This window comes from Arvicanthis niloticus, chromosome 12 (assembly GCF_011762505.2).
Source record: "Arvicanthis niloticus isolate mArvNil1 chromosome 12, mArvNil1.pat.X, whole genome shotgun sequence".
Lineage (NCBI taxonomy): Eukaryota > Metazoa > Chordata > Mammalia > Rodentia > Muridae > Arvicanthis > Arvicanthis niloticus.
In genome coordinates, this window is record NC_047669.1 from 60,033,678 (window position 1) to 60,053,703 (window position 20,026).

Genomic DNA, 20,026 nt, shown 5'->3' on the forward strand with positions numbered 1-20,026 from the left:
AATTTAAATAGGATAAAGAACATCAATCCATTCCTCCAAATGCCTATCTAAGTCCTCTTCTATATTTAACAAATTAGTAACATTTTTTTTGCTAAATGATTAACAAAAGTATCCGTCTTAACTTCTTCTGTCAAGGCAATTGTAGACGCAGTGGTGCTAGCAATTAATGTAATTAAAGCTGTTATACCAGCAATAATCAAGCCCACTACCCTTTTGCTTCTGCTTAAAGCCTGACTTACTTTTTCCAGTACTTTTAAGATATTTTTTAGAATACCAAGGTTCTGTGATACTCAGGTCAATAAAACAAAAGCTTGTTGATAGATCTCCATAACTAACATGTCAGATTTCAAAACACTAACACAATTAGAAGGTGTACAATCAATGCAACTTAAAGACACTTGCAGTATATTTAGTAAAATTCTATCACATCTCTGGATGTTTTAACTTTACCTAGTGAGATTATGAATTTTAAGAATACTGCTTTGCTGAGTGTTGATGAGGTATATACTGCTGATAAAATTACCCATGGCCAGAGGTCAGTATTTCTATTTTGGTCAAGCTTCAAGAATGGCATATATAGCTTGTTCATGTTTAGCTCCTTTTGTCCTGGAAATATTTTTTACTCCTGCCCATCATGTTAAAGCTGGTCTTTAACAACATCAACATGTTGGCAGCCAAAGTACATGACTTGAAACTGAAAATGGACCCCAAGACAGAGTTATTAAATTAACAGGCTGGCAAGCCAATGACAGGTAAGATTCTCAACAAAGCCTTACTAACCTAAGACAGAAATGCATTGCTTTTGATAATGCATATTCCATGATGGGTAAGGAAGGCATTCTTGTCAGAACTACCCAAGACAGGCTCAGCCTTGTTTTGAGATAAAAAAGGGAGAGAGGCAGAGAACCTTTGGGGCTGCTTGGCAAGAATCTGACATGGGACAAGGACAAGGAAGTAGGTTTCAGGCAGGAATCTGACATTAGACTAGAACAAAGAAGTAATTTCAGGAAAAAAAAATCTAAATATTAGGCTAGAACAAGGAAGTAGGCTTCAGACATGAAAATGATTTGGGCTAGGACAGGAAAGTAGACTCAGATATTTTGGACATCCTAATAAGCCCTTAGAAACAGTGATCATGGGAGTGTTCATGTAATTGTGTTTAATGCCTTGCATGTTGTTTGACTATTTGTATTTATCTCTTGCTTGTTCCTTGACTATTTGCGTCTATTGTATTGCTAGTCCCTCAACCTAGAACTGACATTAATACTTGCATGTAATTAAAATGGTATAAAAGCAAAAAGGAGGAGGGGAATGAGACAGGGGATTCTAGGGAGGGGAAATGGGGAAAGGGGATGCATCTGAAATGTAAATAAATAAATACTTCAATTTAAAAAAAAAGATCTCTCCTTGAGCCTGAAGGTCATTGACTCTGCTAGGCTAGCCAGTACACACCAGGGTCTGTCCCATCTCATTTCTTCCTATACTAGGATGGGGATGGAGCTCCTGCTTTCATGGTTACACTACAAGTACTTTATCAGCTTGTCCACCTCTTCAGGGTTCCCAGTTTAATTTGTTACATTGTTGTGTAACTCTATCAATTTTAAAATTTATCATTTGGTTTGAGAGTTAATCAGGTATATCTGAAAATTCATTGAATTTTGAGTATGCTTTCAGCGTCTAGCTCTGAATTAATGGTACTTCACTGGTCCTATCATGCTTAAATAATTCTAATATCTTTAAAGAATGATAGTATATAAATGTCCCTTTTAAATGTCATAAAATTAAGATTGGTTCCACAAATTTATTCTTTCAGTAATGAGATGTCTTGCTTTGCTTCCTGTAAATTGAACTATGCAGGCAGTTTGTGTTGAACAACATACAAAACCAGAGGGAATGTATATTTGAATGTATATCTCAGGAATATCACAATAATTATGCTAGCTTGTTGGGGCCCAAGCTCGAGTCCCTGTTCGGGCGCCAAAATAATGTTGGGGACCGCACTAGCCCCAAGTTGGGGCGGCCAAAAAATGTCTCGGCCTGAGCAAAATGTTGAGGCCCGGGCCGACCCACGTTTGGGTGGCCACTGTATCCCAGCCCAAGCTGCTGTTCTGGTCTGCAGGTCCGGTTTCAGCAAGAGCGAGGGTGAGGGCAGATTCTACCTAATGTCTGATGTGTGTGAATCTCTCTCTCTAGTCTGATGTCTGGTTCTGTCTTCTATAGTCTCCCTGAATCCTACTGTCTGCCTCTGCATTTTATATGTCTTACTTCTAAGCCACGCCTCTAAGTTACACCTTTAATCATGCCCTTAGGTCTTGTCTCTAACTCTGATCTCTATACTTCTAAATCATACTCTTAAGTTACACACCTTTAATCTCACACACCTTTAATCTCATGCACCTTTAATCTCAAGGTATCTAAACCAAGATTATCGGAGTGTTCTCAGCTGTTGTAGGCTATTGTAATTCAAGTCTCATGTCAGGGTATATGGCTCAAGATGGCTGCAAAGCTGATAGCCGCTTTCTGCTAAAAGTCGGCCCCCAACACTAGCTCACACATAAAAATATAACTTTGCATTCTCTAATGTCTTCAAATATTTTATACATCTAATTATTGATGTATTTTAATAATATTTTCCAAAATTGAGTTTTGAGCTTGCTTGATATCTGCTTGTCCTATGACCTTAAGAAATTTAAAAGGCTTAGTATTATGTTATTTATTATGTACATAAACATATTTGTGGAAGTTCTATACTTGACACTCCATATGCATTTGATGGAGATGTGAACACATAGGAAGAGGTTAAATTCTTGTAAAGCTTTAATATTATCCTATAAAACAAAACTTTATAAGTTGGCTGCCAATATTTCATATTGCAAAGCACATGGCCATAAAGCAGTTTTGGACATTAGTTTTGTAGCTGTCAGGGTATCATAAATCTCTCACTCTCAGGTGATTTTACTGACTGTTTTATAATATTTATTCACTTTCAAAGATTACACTAAGCATATTTTGATGTCATATGAATAATATACAACTAAAAATCAATGGCAACTTTTGATTGTGGAGAGTAATCAATTCTGATTGGTTGAAAGAGAAAAGAATATGAGATAAAAATTAGACCAAGCATTACCATCTTTTATTTAGATTTTAGAAGATAGATTTTCAGGTTAACTTTGTACAGATCACAGGGTGATACATTTTATGGAAAGTTATCTAGCACCAGTGTTTTCACACCTGTCCCTTACAAAACTAATAATGGTTAACTCATAAAAGTGAACAGAATCTTTTGCAGGACCTTGAACTTAAAGGGTAAAGCCATTGTCCACTGAGTCCTCATAACATAAAAATATTAAGTATTAGGCAAGGAGAAAGGCACATCATAGTTAACAGTCTTTTCTTGAGCCCGGAGAGAGAGATCAATGATGAAGAGGTCCTACTGCTCTTACAGAGGACCTGGATTTGGTTGAGGTCTACTGACTCACAACCGTCTTTTAGTCCGGTTTTAGGGGGATACAAGGCCCTCTTCCAATCTGTAATTAATGAGCTAATTAATTAAAATTAACAAGTCTTCATTTATTTAGCTAAAATCGGGTGTTTTGTGTAATGGAAGGACCAAGTAACTGAAGGGAGAGAGGAGTTTGCATGTACCTGCCTACACAGGTAGGTGAACACTCAATGCATAGGGGGAAAACTGTTCTAGCTAGTTGACAGTAAGAAATAGTTAAATTTGGATTTCAGGGAATCATGGGGAATGCACTAAAGTAAAGCTACCTCCAGAGTTTCATGAGGAAGCAGAATGTTCCAGATGATCCCTGTCTCTTCTCCATTGAGGAAGTACTTTCTTACCTTCCTGTAAGCTTGGTTAATGTAAACAGAGACTCTGGTTGTAACAGGGAATAAAGAAAATACCCTCTTTGTTTAAGGCGTGTTCATAATCTGCACGAAAGAGTGTCCTTGATGAACATACTTCTTGTCTCTTTTTTCTCATAGTTAGAAATAAGGATTAGATAGACTTTCCCTCTGTATTTTCTAAGCCAGTTTATCTTAGCACATCTTTATGGAACAAATATTTAAGCAATTAATAACTCAGTTAATACCATAAACTAAAGGTGATAGTAAGTATGTTCAAATCTAAGTTGATTCAAGTCTCCAACACTCAAATTTGGGAGTTTTGGCAAGTACTGTCAGGTGGCTGAAATAAAAGAAAACAGGAAAATTGCCAAGCAGCATAATGGAAGTAACACCAGGACTCACTTGTTTAATGAAGTGTTTAACGTCTCAAATCATGATATTGTGGTATATTTTATGTCAACATGCTACCTTCATTCGATCACTTTGAATAACCTTCCCTGTCACCATTTTATACAATACTTATACTTGAAAGATTTTTTACCATGCATATTTTTATGTCCTGTGATATTTGAATCCATTAATCGGTGTGGTTACTTTTGAACTGTAACTTTGCCCAGTTTCTGACACCTTCCAGTCTAGGCACTGCCTAAAAATCATAAAGTCCACAGTAAAAAAAAATGGCACAATGTACTTGGAACTCAACTCTATTTTAAGCCTTAATTTAACATTAAGTTACAAATGTTATGATCATATGAAATTTCCAGGTTTCAGTGATAATCTGTATTTTCTGTGACTCGATCTTTTAAAATGTTCTGTTTCAAAGTAAAATTTAAAAATATTTCAAGTAATTCGAAATGATTGCTTAAGCTATGAATTTAAAATATCTCTATATAAAAGTTCAACAGTTTGAAAATGTCTTATATACTTTCTTTCCTTTATGAAAATTTCTATAAAAATTACAAGAGTCCATGGACATGTTGTTATTGTGAGTTTTATGAGGGGAGATAGGGCTGGTTTTTTTTTTTTTTATTTTTGCCTTATAATGTATGGAACAATATATTAATGGCAGTTAAAAATAATAAAGTAAAAATAGAGATGTTCATATATGCCTTCAAAGTAAATGTATAAGCAACCATTGTTTAAATGAGAATTTCATACTATCCAAAATATGTTTCATATTTCCTGTCAGAGAATGCCTGCCATCTGGAATGTAAGTTTAAATGTGGAAATGGCTCTTATGCAACATTAGAAAGTGAATGACACACTTTATTCTGCAGGTGAGTTGAAACACAAGACCATATGTATGCCGAAGCACAGTTTTACCAAATGCCTATGACTGACTAACTTGGGAGTGTCTATTCTAAACCTTGCCTATTTGCAGCAGTCTGGGAGGGATGGGTTGCCCCTTTACTGCAGTCTTCTATAGAGGTTACAGGAGAGTTTTTTTCATTAGCAGTAGCTCATAAGCACTGTTCTGGGCGCTGAAGATAAAATCTCATTACTTATGAGATTATGGTGCTAATTTCAATTAATAAGACCAGCAATCTTACAGCCCATCAAAAAATATATCTCCAATCTAGATTTATTACATTTAATGAAATACTCAATCCCTCTCCTTTTAGCAAAATGTTTTCAAGGACAAATTTAAGGTAAAAAAAAAATAATATCCATAACAATTAAACCTCAAATCCAAGTAGGAATAAGAGAGAAGCTACACACTGGAGACAGCCTTGTCTATTAGAGTCATTGGTAGATGTTTAGTAGATAGAAAGAAGGGCTTCCTTACTCCTCTTCATCAGAATAAGTCTGATACCTTATTCTGCCTCACTCAAATCAAGCCAGGCTCTGAACATCCTCAGTTATATAATGCCAGTGTTGAATTGGATCATTCTTTTTTCAGTCTTTTCTGATGAGCCTGAAAAAAATAGAGATTTTTAACTTTATTTTAAAACCTTTTTATTTAGTAGGTAAAATATAGAATTTAGGAAGTCTTCCACAAAAGCTCTGAATTTTTAGCTGAAGATAGACACTGATGCATAGATGATGTGCAGTTTCAAATCTCTGTTACATCTTAAAGTTCACCCTTTTATGTGCCAGAAGTGTTGGATCTGTGACTTATGGGCTGTCTAATTTAGAGCTAGACTGATGCTTTGTACAGAGTAGTAGCTGTGGAAGTGGTCCCAATGGTCTCTAGATGAAAAAGCCAATCAAGCAGCTGGGCCCTAATAGCCTTCTAAGAGAAAGCTCAAAGAGCCTCATCAACCAGGTCTTTTACATTATCCTTGGGATGAACGTTACCCTGGGGCCTAACTGGCAGCAGCATCTTTACCTTCCTCCACTCCAAGGCTTTCTATGATATAATTCCCCAACCCCCTGAATGTATTCTGCATGTGCAGGGAGGGGAGGTACAAGTCTTTTCATGGTCCATACAGTAAAACACAAAAGTAGTCACATTAACCGGTTTTAACAAGAACACTGGTAAGTTGGTAAATTTGAGACATTGATCTTAAAAGCCATAAGGGGGAAAAAAAGAAAACCTTACAGAATCTTTATTTTTAACTTCAAGCATATCAATGCAAATCTTCCAAGCAGAAAATTCCATCAAGTGAGATCCATCGGCAGTTAAAGTTCAAAGTCAGGGAGCAAATGGAAATCACTGTAGCATTTCTCATTCCCCGTGGACATGACCGCTCAGAATGTGCCACATGATTTACAGTCCCCTGATAGTAACTGATGACACTCAGTGTGAGCAAACAGGGAGAACACTTAGGGATGTACAGGGGACCCTGCTTACATTATTTTTGCCTCCATTCTGGTGCTTGGCTTTCAATTTTCTCTCTTTCTTTCTTTGGAATTAATTTTGTATTGCTGCTTTTGTGGCATCTAAGGTCAAGCTTTTTGTAACGATCTAATACCTGCAGCAAAGAAATATTAGGATTTAATGTCAGAAACATCAAGTATTATAAGACAGGGAAGAGTAAGATGTGTAATTTAAAATAAGTTTAAATAGAAAAAAAAAAAAAAGAATCAACTACACATGAGAGAAATGACATTTGAGCTTTATTCCAAGTGTGAATTGGACTTTCCTGAAATGTAATGTCTTAGTATTTAATATTATCCTAAAAATTGTGAAAATGAGATCATTCTAGAGGTAAATTTTTAAAATATTAAAATTTTCTTTGGTTCTTATATTTCTAAACCTGTTCGTTTTTTTATATTGTAATTTTTATATTCTTATTTTCTATGCAATTTGTAGTTTGCATGTTTATGAGTGTCTGTGTGTATTGTTGTTGTTTAATATGGATTTAAACTTTGGATCTCATTTTGTAGTGTAGTGCTGTGCAGCACTTTTCTCACCTCAGCGTCTCAAATACTAGAACTTGCACATACACTCTGTGACCTGGGTGTTCCATGGACACCCTCTGTGCTTAAAATAATTCATACAAATCAATTTTGATATCTTATAATAACTTCCAAATATTCAAAATGTCGATCAGAGAAGTGGGGCCTGACCGGAGCTATTGTTCAACCATTTGGATTCCATGTTACTGACTCTATTCCTTCCTTCCTTTTGTTCAGATCTTTTGTGACTTCTCCTTCCAGCCACTCCCTCATCTGCTTGTTTCTTCTCAACCTCTTCCAACACCTCGCTTTCTTTCTTGTCCTTTCCATCATCTGCATGGAGTGTGTTGGTATTCCCTGCAGTGGTGACCATGGAATAATTTTTTCATTATGTATACGTTTATATAAATAAAGTGTTCCAGGTTATTGTCGTAGTTCTGTGAGTCAAACAATGAACAGTACCACCAAACTATCTTTCTGACTGATACTGTGTACTTCAGTATTTTATTAGGGAAAGAGAGTGGAGAAACAGCCAGAATAATGCTTCAAGTGAACACTTTTCCATTGTTTGAAGACAAATGAGGAGATAGAGCAGTAACTGGATGGCATTTTCCTTATTATTTATAAGGATTATTTCTCCCTTCTATTCTATTCTGTAGGGTTTTCAACGTGTCAAGAATAACATATATGTTATTAATATATATAAGATACAACACTCCATTCTACTAATTATTTGCTCTTCATCTTTGAGACAAAATGATAAAAACTTAGATATTTAAGGACTATCCAAAGCAATTATCATTATATTTGTCTAATAAGTCTACTCTGCTTGCTTATAGTCAGTTTATCATGATTCTAACCTATTCCCATTAGTCTCATGTACTTTGAAATTTTCAGTTATTTTTTTCTCCTAAATCATGATCTTTTCTCTTCCTCAGTCATTCATGAAAGATTTAATTAATACTGTGTTTTAAAACAAAATACTGTCAATGGTTTTATACTGGACACATTACCATATCGTGTGTTCTCATGTTTCTTACTTTGCTTTCCATAATAAATCTGTGTGTGTGTGTGTGTGTGTGTGTGAGTGGAGAGCCACTGTGATGGTCATTAAAGATGGGAAAACAATCATTTATGGGCACTCACAATGCCTAAGTCATACCAAAGACAGTAAGAATACAAAACGCTTAGAAGATGAAATGGCTTTTGCCATTTTCTTGTCTTTCTTTTTTCCTTTTTCTTATTTGTTTGCTTGTCCCACATATTATATGCTTATTCCAGTTTCCTCCATCTACTCCTCTAGGCTCTAGCCATCTTTCCTCCCATCAGATCCTCATTCTTTCTGCTCTCATTAGAAAACAGGTTTCTAAAGAATAATAGCAAAATGACACCTAATAAGGTAAAGCAAAAACACTTACATTAGAATAGGACAAGACAAATAAACAGAAGAAAAAGCAGGAGAAACAAGTTCTTGCTCACACTTAGGGGTCCCAATAAAACCCTGGAAGCCACTCTATAGATTCAAAGGAACTGTGGGTTAAAAAAGAAAAATAGCTTTTATATTAAATAAGACAATTTTAAAATAGGGAAATTTCTGACATGGCATTATGAGACAAGGAAGCTCCAGAGATGCCACTGAGTTCATTTTCTGTTGCCCATTTACAATTGGACAAGCAGCCTGTTCTCAAGGGTTGTTTGTTCTCCAGTGAGATTCCTCTGTAGAAAACTAAACATCATTTGAAAGTTATTAATAATTGGTGATAACTTCTTCTAGGTTATAGATGAGGCATGTGTCCATGACTCTTTTTCGCTCTAACACCCCATCTAGTTCAGACCCTGTGCATGCTACCCAAGTCTCTGTGATTTCACAGCTATATCAATCATGTTAATTTAGATGGCCTCCTGGTTTTTGTGTCCTCCATCCTGCCTGGTCCATACACTCTGTCTTCTCTTTTACAGGGTTCTCTAAACCCTGAGGGGAGAGATTTATTTGATGGAGACATCCTGTTTAGGCCTGAGTTTTCCCAGGTTTCTCCTCTGCATCATGTCTGCCTATGGGTCTTTGTATTTGTTCCCCTCTGCTGAAGGAGGAAACTTCTCTGATAATGGTTGAGCTTCTGATTTTTTTTTCCAAAACAACGCTAAATCCCCATTTTTAGTCATGCTCGCTTACCTTGGTCAGAAGTACCACAGGCTATTATAGTTGCTGCTGGCTATAGTACTCATGTATTACCCGCTTAGGTTTGAACTTTGATAGTAGTAGAAAATCTTTCTGTTTCCTCCTTCACATGTTGCACTGTCAAATCTGCAGAGTTTTTGTGAAAAAAAGTAGAAGAAAGTAGAGCCTTTGATATTGTACTAATATTTTGGTTTCTAGTATTTAAATTGGAGGGGCTGGCTCTTTTCATGAAGGTGGGACAGCCAGATAGTGAAAGCATGCAGGGGTGTGAGTTATACATTCTATGTATAAAACTTTCCTGACAATAAAGAGTAATAATCACATAAAATACAGAATAAAAATATTAAAAATTAGCTTTGTTTACTCTAACAATACAATATTTCAAGCCAATGATGTCAAATCCTTTCATTAGCAATGTGACAAGACTGTCATTTGGGTCAATCCTGCATTCTGCCAAGATATGAGATCATTTTCTGTCTGTTTACTCTACTGCGCTATGACATACAGTAACTCCCCAAAAGGAACAGCATGAAAGTAAAACCAAGCACATTAAAATTAAAGATAGCTCGAAGACCAAAACGTAAGTTAGCATCTATCAAATGCTCTCAGAATCTCAACTGCACAAATCAAACTTTCATTCCAGACAGTGTTTCACTGTGGTTTCTTGACTGGTTTAGAACCTGCTATGTAGACTTGGACCCACCTTTCTCTGCCTCCTGAGTGCTGAGACTAAGGGCATGCCACCATATCTGTCCAAATGAGCCTTTAAAACACACACACACACACACACACTTCTAACAAGTAAAAAGAATACCATACATGTCTATGATTTCTGGATAATGTAACAATGTGAAAATGTAAAGTATAGATTATGAGGTTGTGAGTGAATGTAACCAAGACTGTACCAAGACTGGGTACTCCCTATGAAACCAGTGACCAGTGTCTGTTCTCTCACTAACCTGGATACCAACACTTACTAGGAACATTCCCTTCTAGATTGTGACCACTATGTGGTTGTAGTTCCATGCTCTGAGGCAGATCAGAAATTCCCATGGTTACGGGCTTTCAGAATAATAGAAGGCAGTTCCTTAATTATGGCATATCACTTCACTGTTGCTTTATAGCATCAGATAGGTGAGCTAGGGAGGGCTGGTCATATTTGTGATATATCTTAAGTTATTAAAAGCAGGGAAATTGATTTCATTCTATGAACTATGGTATAGAATGCCATATTCTTAATGATGTGACATGATCTACTTTCCCCTTACATTTAAATTTAAATACAGGTTATTTGCTATAGTGGTAATCAGAAATAGTATACACCTAGAGAGTGTATTATTTATATTTAATTTGGGCATGATTTTACTGCAGAGAGTAACAGTGTATAAATTACAGCATTATTTTAAACTCTATTGGATAAAATGCAATAAAAGTCAATTATTTATAACAGTTTAAATTTCACAGAATGACTACCTATACCTGATTATCTTAAAATTTTAGAAGTATAGATAATTGGGAATTTTTAAACAAATCTAAGGTTATCAATATATAATCATTGAATTCTTCCCATGTTTTTATAGATGCACAGTTTTGTTTCCTGGATGCTGAAAACCTTGCATTGAAACCTATAAAGGATTGTCAAGGGACAGGAACATGATATATTGCCCACTATATTGGCAATGCTTTTTGTTCCTTTTAATATAAGTGATCTTTCCTGAAAGCACTTATGTTCATTAAAGAAAGACTCTGGTCTCTGGCACTGCAAGTCCAGGACATTCAGACATAAGTGAAAGACAGTCATGCACCATTTAACCTCAATACATCTGAGAAATGTATTCTTCTGTGATGTGAATACTGCATGAACAACAGTGAATACTGCATGCACAACATAAAGTGTGCTCACATATCCCAAGGCAGCAACTGTATGGGCATCTCTGTGTCAGTGACCATATTAGGCTTCAGGATGACAGTCTGTGTGTTAAGACAGCATTTTGCATCCTTATGTGGACATTTTCAAGGCACAATGAGTTGTGTGTGCATGTGTGTGTATATATGTGTGTATGTATGTATGTTCCTGTGTGCATGTATGTGGTGTGTGTGTGTGTTTGTGTGTCTGTGTGTATATGTGGTGTGTTTGTGTTTCTCTCTGTGTGTATATGTGTTTCTGGGTATGTCTGTGTATGTTTGTGATATGTATATGTATGTATGCATATATATATATATATATATATATATATATATATATATATATATATGTATGTGGAGTGTATGTGTATTTCTTCATCTATGGATGAATTCATGGAAGTAACATGAAGGTAAGATTTCAGCCCAGATCATGCTGGGTCTGAAAACTCAAAGTTCTGTATTTTCAATAATAAACTTCTAATATTTCAGATACAGTTAAATAACTAAGTATGTTCATAATATCTTTATGCTGGTTTTATATTATGTTTCCTCTGTACTTGGGGAAACAATTTTCATAATATATGCAAGAATAAATTGATGAGTAGAAGATCAGAGATTTTGCAATAATTCATTTGCTTAAAATATTCACTTGTTCAAGTTTTATTCCACAATGAATCTCTTTGATATTCTGTAATATTTGTTTATTCATTCAGAGGCATATGTCTGTGGTGTATTGCAGTATGCATATTTGAAGGTCCGAGGACAACTTGTAGGAGTCAGCTTTTTTCCATCATTATGTGAGATCCGAGACTGAGCTCCAGTCTCAGGCTAGAGCCTTGATGGCAAATGTCTGCATCCTGAAGATCTCATCTGACATGTCTTGTAGATTGATTTCATAGTAAATTCAAGCCCTGATAATAAATGGATAGGCTAACATAATATGATACTCTGCTGAATTTTATTTAATGTTTGAGTAAAAAAAAAAAAACTGAAGGTAATTTGAAAGCATCAAATCTGGAAGATTTCATGTAATAAAAAGTAAATAGAATAAAATATTGTATTTAATAAAAAGCATCTTAATATAATTAGGCCAAAATAAAGAACTAGTTGGGAAATTTTTAACAAAAAAGTTCAGTATAGTAATCTTTCATTAAATAAACAATTCTCTATCAACACAAACTCACCAGTGTACAAGAAAGACAAAGAGCAACGATAGACTGTCAGCTATAATCAGAGACCTGAGAAGGGAATACCAAACCCCAAACAATGCAATTCAATCAGGATCCCTAGGGAGAAAACAATTACACTGAACATGACCTGCTAAACCCCAATCGAGGAGAGCAGATGTGGGCACCCGCCTACACACATACCTGTACAGGTATGCCACTATAAAACCAAACAAAACATAACAATAGAAATTGCAACTGCTAAAAGTATCTGATTGCATAGCCTCAATTCTTTATTCTTTGATTTAGAAGTTACATTTCTGATGCGTTTGCATGAGCGGAATGTTATCTTTTTCAACATAAGAAACAGGCAATGGAAAAAATGTGGAATAATTTTTCTAAATATTTAGGAAACCTGTTTAAGATCTAACCATTGGCATGCAGATTGCATATTAGAGACCTTTAGTGAGCTAATTAATTAGCAAGTTCTCATTTGTTTAGCCAAAGTCAAGTGATTTCTGTAATGTACGCACCAGAAAACATAAAGGGAGAAGTGAATTTGTATGTGAATATTTTCTTTGACTCAGACAGAGCCTAATCAATGTATATTTGTGACATATTGTCGTGAAAGTCTGGTATTCTGCTTCCTTTTGTTTCCTAATGGTAAACAATTTATTTTAGCCTTATATGTTAAAAATTGAAAATCAACCTTGCCTGTTTCTAATTCAAATTTAATTGTCTTCAAATTCTCATCCCTAAATAGCTTGCTGAAAAGAAATACCACTAAGTGGTCTAGAGTTAAATCAATGACGTAAAATCAATAACATAATGTTAAAAGTTTAACCAGAAGTTCACTAATAATTCCATGGCAAGTATAATGTTTACGCCTCCCTTTTATAGTACCTAAAAATCTTGAATTTGACACCCTTAGGAATATATATCTCTAGGCCCGGGAATTCACCCAGTGGATGGGGAAGTCAGAAGAGGAACCTGAATACGCAAAGGATGGGTTGCTCTCAGTTTGCTTCTCCTTATCTTACATTTATCTCTTTGGCATGATGAAGGGCAACTCAACGTTGATTGCGAAAACAAACACAATTAGCACAAATGCAACATATGTTAACGCTGCTGTAGCAGAATGACAAATGAGCTGCAGGCGATGCAGACACCTGTTCTTCAGGAGGATGTGCGACACACAACCCCAGCGGAGTACGTAGCTTTCAGCCACGAAGTGCACATCCCAGCAGTGATAATGGTTTATGTGACTCTGGAAGCATTCTCACTTTTATAAATCCCTTCTCTGATTGCCGCGACCTTCTCGTATTCATTCATAACTTCACAGTTGGCTTTGAGTTGTGCTTAGCCAGGTGGAGGGGCTATGCAGACTGGCTGCATGGGGAATATTACTGACTCTAAGAACTAAGTGACTGGCAGTGTGTTTCTGTATCAGAATAATTCCTTCTCAGATGCTGTGGTTATCTTATTAATCCAGAGGTTTATTAAAATTGTTGGGCAATTCTAGTAGTTGATTCTTCTCTTGGAGATACCTAAGCATCTTTTGATAAACTTACTCAATGGAAAAAATTAAATAAAATGGGGAAGACATGACTACCCCTAAAGTATGGAGAAGTTTTGTTCTAGATATAAGGGAGAAAACAGGTAAAGGGAAGAATCCAGGATGAACATGGCTAGAAGACTGACTGACCTAAACCATGAGACGAGAGGAAGAAGGGAGGGCAAGAGATGAGCTGGAGCTGTGAACCAAGGGAGGTAGTCTGGGCCAAGAGACCAAGAGACTGACACAGCCAAAGTAGCTGTGTTATAACAACAATAATATTGTCAATTATAACAGTTATATGAAAATCAGGTTAGGGAAAGTGAACGCTCAGCCCCCAGGTTGGGGGCTGGGTGAGAAGCGTTGGGAGGAGCCACCTTTAAGGAGTGGTGCTGCCAGAGCTGGAAGGAGCTGGCTAGCATCTGCTTGGATACTTTAAACACTGCAACCAGCCATTTGTCCTAGGTTTCTGAAAGGTATCCCTAACAACCCTGAGTTGCTGAGTTGGGGTGTGGTGGGAAGCTCTGGATGTAATACACAAAATGCTCAAATGAAGGCCAGCTGTTATATAAGAGAACAAATACTAACATATGTACATATCATCTTTCACCTTTTACTCAAGAATACATGTCCACACCTTAGAAATTTCAGCAATGTTTACTAATCGTTGCTATCTTAACCAAGAGTCCAGTGTCCTATTAATGTGTTTCACTGCTATCCTGTTATTTACTGCATTTTATTCCTGCTTTGCCTCTCTTTGCTTTAAGTCACAATCGATAAAGCTCTTCACTGTAACAAATATAATGCATTTCTGCGTTATATTTCTGGAGGTCACTCTTCCCTGGAGTGTGTCAATGTAAAGTGTGTCTTCCTATTTTAAAACTTTCGATGAATCTTTTAGCATCTACACATCAGCTCTGTCTCTAATTGTTTCCCAGTCTTCCCTTTTTGTGAAGAACATCACAAGTCCGGGTTTTGCCCCTACTTAATATTCTACTCCATTGGAGAGTTTCAGGTATTCAGGTCTACAGCTCATACGTCCTCGTAGGCATCTCTTACTGAAATTAGTGGAGAAGATGACAAATTTATAGAACTTAATTTTTTTTCTCCTGAAAATAATCATCGACCTCTTAAAAATATATTTCTTTGTGATTTTGTTTATTATTCATCTTACTGGTCACAGAATAGACTCCAAATGTAATACTGTGCTTTCCAAAGGGGGATTTAGAGAGGGCATAAAAAATAGGTTGTGGGGTAGACAATACAGATTTTAAATGTTGTTGCTAAGTAACAGCTGCTGACTATGGGAGGCTTCTGAAGTTCTCCATACAAGTTGTCTCATGTATGAAATGACAAATAACTTTAAAAACTTTTGGATCATAATTTTGCCAGGAGAAAAACTGAATCAGAGTCTATAAAGTGTTTATAGATTCTAACATACAGTAAATGTCCTATGCCTTGAAGTTAATGATGTTAATTAGCTATTGTTAATTATAATAATTTCTATAATATCAGAAACTCACAGTGTACTTGACTCAGCCCAGCTGTCAGTCACTATTGTGTTGGTGACTGAATAAAATGAGTCAATGTTTGCTGTAAGTAGCACAACTTTTCTAGCGATATTTTTATAATATTTACCCCCTTTGATTACCTTATTATTATGATTTATTTCTTTAGAAATTGTCTTTAACTATGTAGGAGAATTCATTCTGACTCACTGTGCCATACACGTTAGTAGAACTCCCTCTGAAAAATACTTTATTTTCATTTGGTCCTCCGGTGATCACAGGAGATCTCTCAGACTCACCCTTTTCAGAGAACATAAATTCCAATGATGTGGTGATATTCCTGAGGCTACAGGTTAGAATTTACTCTGAATACTTTGTAACATGTGTTCAGAGAATAGTATTCCTTAACCACGACCTCTTCTCCATTTAAAATTGCCAGTTTTCAAGTTATATTTTACATTGTTCTTATTATCTACTAAAATCTTCTTTTTAGCATTTTTATTGATTCTTTGTGAATTTCAGAACATCATGCAACCTAATCTCTTTCACCTTCTTGTCCCTTCAATCCACCCTTTGCCCTTTCAACAACTCTCAACAAAATAAGATAGAATTTAAAAAATATCTTGTTGTGGAAGCTGAAGTATATCACAGTGTGCCACACAGTATACATTTTTTTCCATGCACTTTTACAGGTTGTAAATGTTCATTGTGATGAGTCATTGGTCACTGTTTTGATGACTCTCACTTCTGCTATACTGTCTATACTGGATCATCTCAGGAACACCTTTTGGATATTATGATGTGGCCCTGTGTCATGAAGATCCTGCAGCATTGGGTCTGCAGGGCTAACTCTTTCAAGTGCTCCAGAAGATTACAGATGGGGTAGATGTTGGAATGGGCCAACCTAAAGCCCTGGAACTGGGCCTGGGAGCTAGCTGAGTTGATCAGCCTACCATCTCTCATTTGTCCACACCAGCAGGGTGAGCTCCCCCTTCATTGCCCAGGCTAGCTCACCTAACTCCGCAGTTGGCCAGAGACATCCTGCTTTCATGTCCTCTGGAATGGCTGACCCATTCTTTTGCCATTGTGATCATCTCTACTGTGCTCCTCAGGCAAGGCACAAGGCCCACTCTCCCAAGTGCTGCAACCAGTGAGGAACAGAAACAGCCCTCCCACCCTCATAACCACAGCGATTGACTATGTGCACAGGGCCAACTCTCTCATGCTCACAACTTTGGGAGTGGTTTACATGCATCTCAGGCATCAGAATAACCTCTACACTGCTACCCAGGCAAGGAGTAGGGCTAGCTCAGCACATAAAAATTTCTCAGGTGTGAGTTCAAACCATGGATATCTGTATGGCTTTGGTGGTAACATGGGCTTGGAACAACACAGACCCTGGATGCAATAAGACCATGGACCCAAACATGATCCCTGGAAGCTGCCTGAGCCCAGATGTTCCCATGGTCTCAAGTGGCAGCATAGGCTGCTCAGATCAATAGCCCTCAAATATTCACATGGTCTTTGGTGGCAACCCACACCACCATATCCTTCCGTGGTAACTCTAACCATAGGCATTGATACAAACCCCAGCTACAGCGAGACCATGGACCCAGACATGGCCCTGGGTAGCAGCCCTGTCCAGGACCTCACCACGACTTCCTCATATCTGTTGCTCCTTGGTACCCTTGAGTCTCCAGTTCCACCTTTCTCCCTGGTATACAAATCCCTCTGCTTTGTGTTCCCTTTTCTTACTCCACCATGTACTCCAAATTTTTCATCTCTCCATCACACGGTCTTTCTTTGTAGTGGTGCCCCCTGCAGGTGCTTGGGTGTTTTTCTTCTAGCTCCCGCACACCAGCCAACAATGTATTGAATTCTTGATGAAAGTCTATTTGTTTTGTAGATGAATATGGATTCACCAAATACTGAATATCTCTCCCAAGTAAGCTTGGTGAGCATCTTACTTACACCTGAGGTTAAAGGATGCAAGCATCAATTCAGGAATATCCATCAAATCATTCTGCCCTCTTAAAAGTCTCTGTGAAGATAACACATAGCTTCTCTGATAACAAAATATTGGTGTTAGAGCCTTGTCAGAGACCACCCACACTGTGTAAATAAATACTATGAAAGGAGCAGTGACGTTTATTTTTGCAATCTTATGCATTTTATTGAAACACTTATGCAATATAAAATAACAAAAGACTCCAAATAGGACAGTCTTCTATCTCATCCTGAGGAAGAAGATAAGGCCAATTAAATTTCTAAGAGTGAAGCAATTTGGTGATATCTGTATTATGTGTCATGGAATTCTTAACAGCCTGTCCTCTAAGGAGCTGTGCACAATATAAATGTACATTAACTACAGTATTAGTACAGTTGCTCAGGTAATATCCCCACTCAAAAACACACAGTAGACTAATGAGAGGCTAATGAGAGAATATATATATATATGTATATATATATATATTCCCCTTGATTTATTTTACTGCGCTATATCAACCTGAAGCAAGATTCCTCACTTTGATGTTTCCTTCTCTAACTGAATATACTGAAAGTTTGAAGGTTTCAAATTTTCTTTTACATACCTGAGTTTCTTTCCTTTATTACAGCAAATGTAGATAAACTCTACTTTGCATTGTTTGTGTTTTTTTAATTTAAATTCTAATTGTTGGAATTACAAGGAACTAAAGGTTCAAAACAGGACAAAACAGGGTAGACATGCTTGCCAGGCTCTAAGGAACACATTCTGGTGTGCTTGTCTTGTTAGTATAGCCAAGCAAGCCAGCTCTGAGAACTGACACACCCAGTCGTACTTTTGGACAGCTGGCTTGGTTGACTGAAGGAAAGTGGTTTTATTCAATGTGATTTTCACCACTGACCACCTGTCTTTTTCCAGATTTAGATATTAGGGTGTGCTGCTAAATCAGGTTGCCCTCTAGCCGTGGCAGTTAAACTCTGAATTTCAGATACTTTGTTTGAAACTGTCATAGGACATTGGTTCTCAGCACAAAATGACTGGTTGTTTTAAGTTACACACACACACACACACACACACACTCAAGGAGAAAAATAGGTGAACAGTATTTTCTTCTTTGTTTGTGATCCATTGGCATGACATCAGAAAATGGCCATTTGAATTTATCTGATCTCTGGTCACAGCTATCACCAGAGACCTTTTCTGACCCATCTCTTAGATGAAGAATGGCAGGTCTGGCTCCAATCACTGGCTCACAGATGACAGCATGCCAGCACTACTCTGAGCATCCTGGGTTCACAGGACTCAACTGCTTTATTCCCCTGTTCTTTAGTGGTTGCTTCTGTTATCATCTCTGGAAAAGCCACAGCATCCACAAGAAGGAACACAAACACTTGAGTATATGTAGTATGTACACAAATACATAAATACTTTAGTGTGTGTGTTTGTATATATACACAGGCCCAGAAATACATGTATGTGTACACAATAAACTCCCAAAATACATACATACATCTTCATCTTTGATTTTGTTAAGTGAATAGCTATGTTTGGCTTCCCTTGAAAACCAACTTTTTGTACAACATTAGATTCAACGGGAGAGACATGTAAGACATTTAGTCTTGTTTTTGAAGAAAGAGCAATGCTTTAGTTCATTCCATTGATTTGAAGGTTTACTGATAACTCAGACCCCTGTATTGTGAATCATATTAGATTTAGAAATCGGAGGGTAAATGGCTGAGAGACTTTAGAGAGCCAAATCAATTTTGATGAAAGGATTAATTAGCTCCATGCATAGGAAACTTGTGTAACCCAGACCGGGTTGTGATGTCTCTACATAAGAAATAAAATTTAGACATGACATCTGGGATCTTCCACCTAGTGAGAAGAAATGAAGAATCATTTAACACACTCTACACATTTCATGCATAGCCTGAAGTAGTTGGAACAAATATGAGAACAAGTAACACATTCTTCAACTGCCCTGATCAAGACTCAGAGAAAGTAGTGGTTCCCTTCTAAGCAATCAGAGTAAGAACAGAATATCAAGAGCACTATTAGATAAGAATTACTAAACTTTGTGAGAGCTCACACTTAGGGTTGAGGAAAAGCATAATGACAGTCAGTGAAAATCTAGCCACTTGAAAGTCTTGAAAATACCATTACTTTTTGGGAATGTCATAGAGCACTTTTCCAGACGTGATTTTGATGAAGCCTTTAAAAATATTTGTGTTAAGAGGGGAGGATCAAGGGCAGCATCCTACAGAATGTTTTCCTGCCTCATGGCTCCAACCTGAGAGGAGTCTGTTGAGCCAGCTCTTTCTTTTCTCAACACAATGCAAAGCAGACCATTTACCTTGGCCACCATTGCCAAGTCCAAATTGTTTCCTTGGACTAACATATTTGTCTCAGCATTTACTTCCTATAACTTATTTAGACAATGTCTCCATAAGCACAGAGACTAGCCTGTCTAATAATCGTTTCCCTTACATAGTAAGGTAAGAGGCTTGATACAGTTGAGTATATCTTCTATCTTCA

The 20,026-nt window shown here is 36.9% G+C and overlaps 2 long non-coding RNA genes across 2 annotated transcripts in view; one reads left to right on the forward strand and one right to left on the reverse strand.

The window, feature by feature from the left end:
• Nucleotides 1-20,026, forward strand: part of LOC117717887 (uncharacterized) — a 364,914-nt gene that overhangs the window by 128,910 nt on the left and 215,978 nt on the right. The gene's annotated exons all lie outside the window — the stretch shown is intronic.
• LOC143434021 (uncharacterized) lies at nucleotides 5,101-9,501 on the reverse strand. Its single transcript, XR_013103164.1, has 3 exons — nucleotides 9,368-9,501; nucleotides 6,647-6,767; nucleotides 5,101-5,767 (listed from the first exon to the last, which is right to left on the reverse strand). It is a non-coding gene; the product is annotated as an uncharacterized LOC143434021 (long non-coding RNA).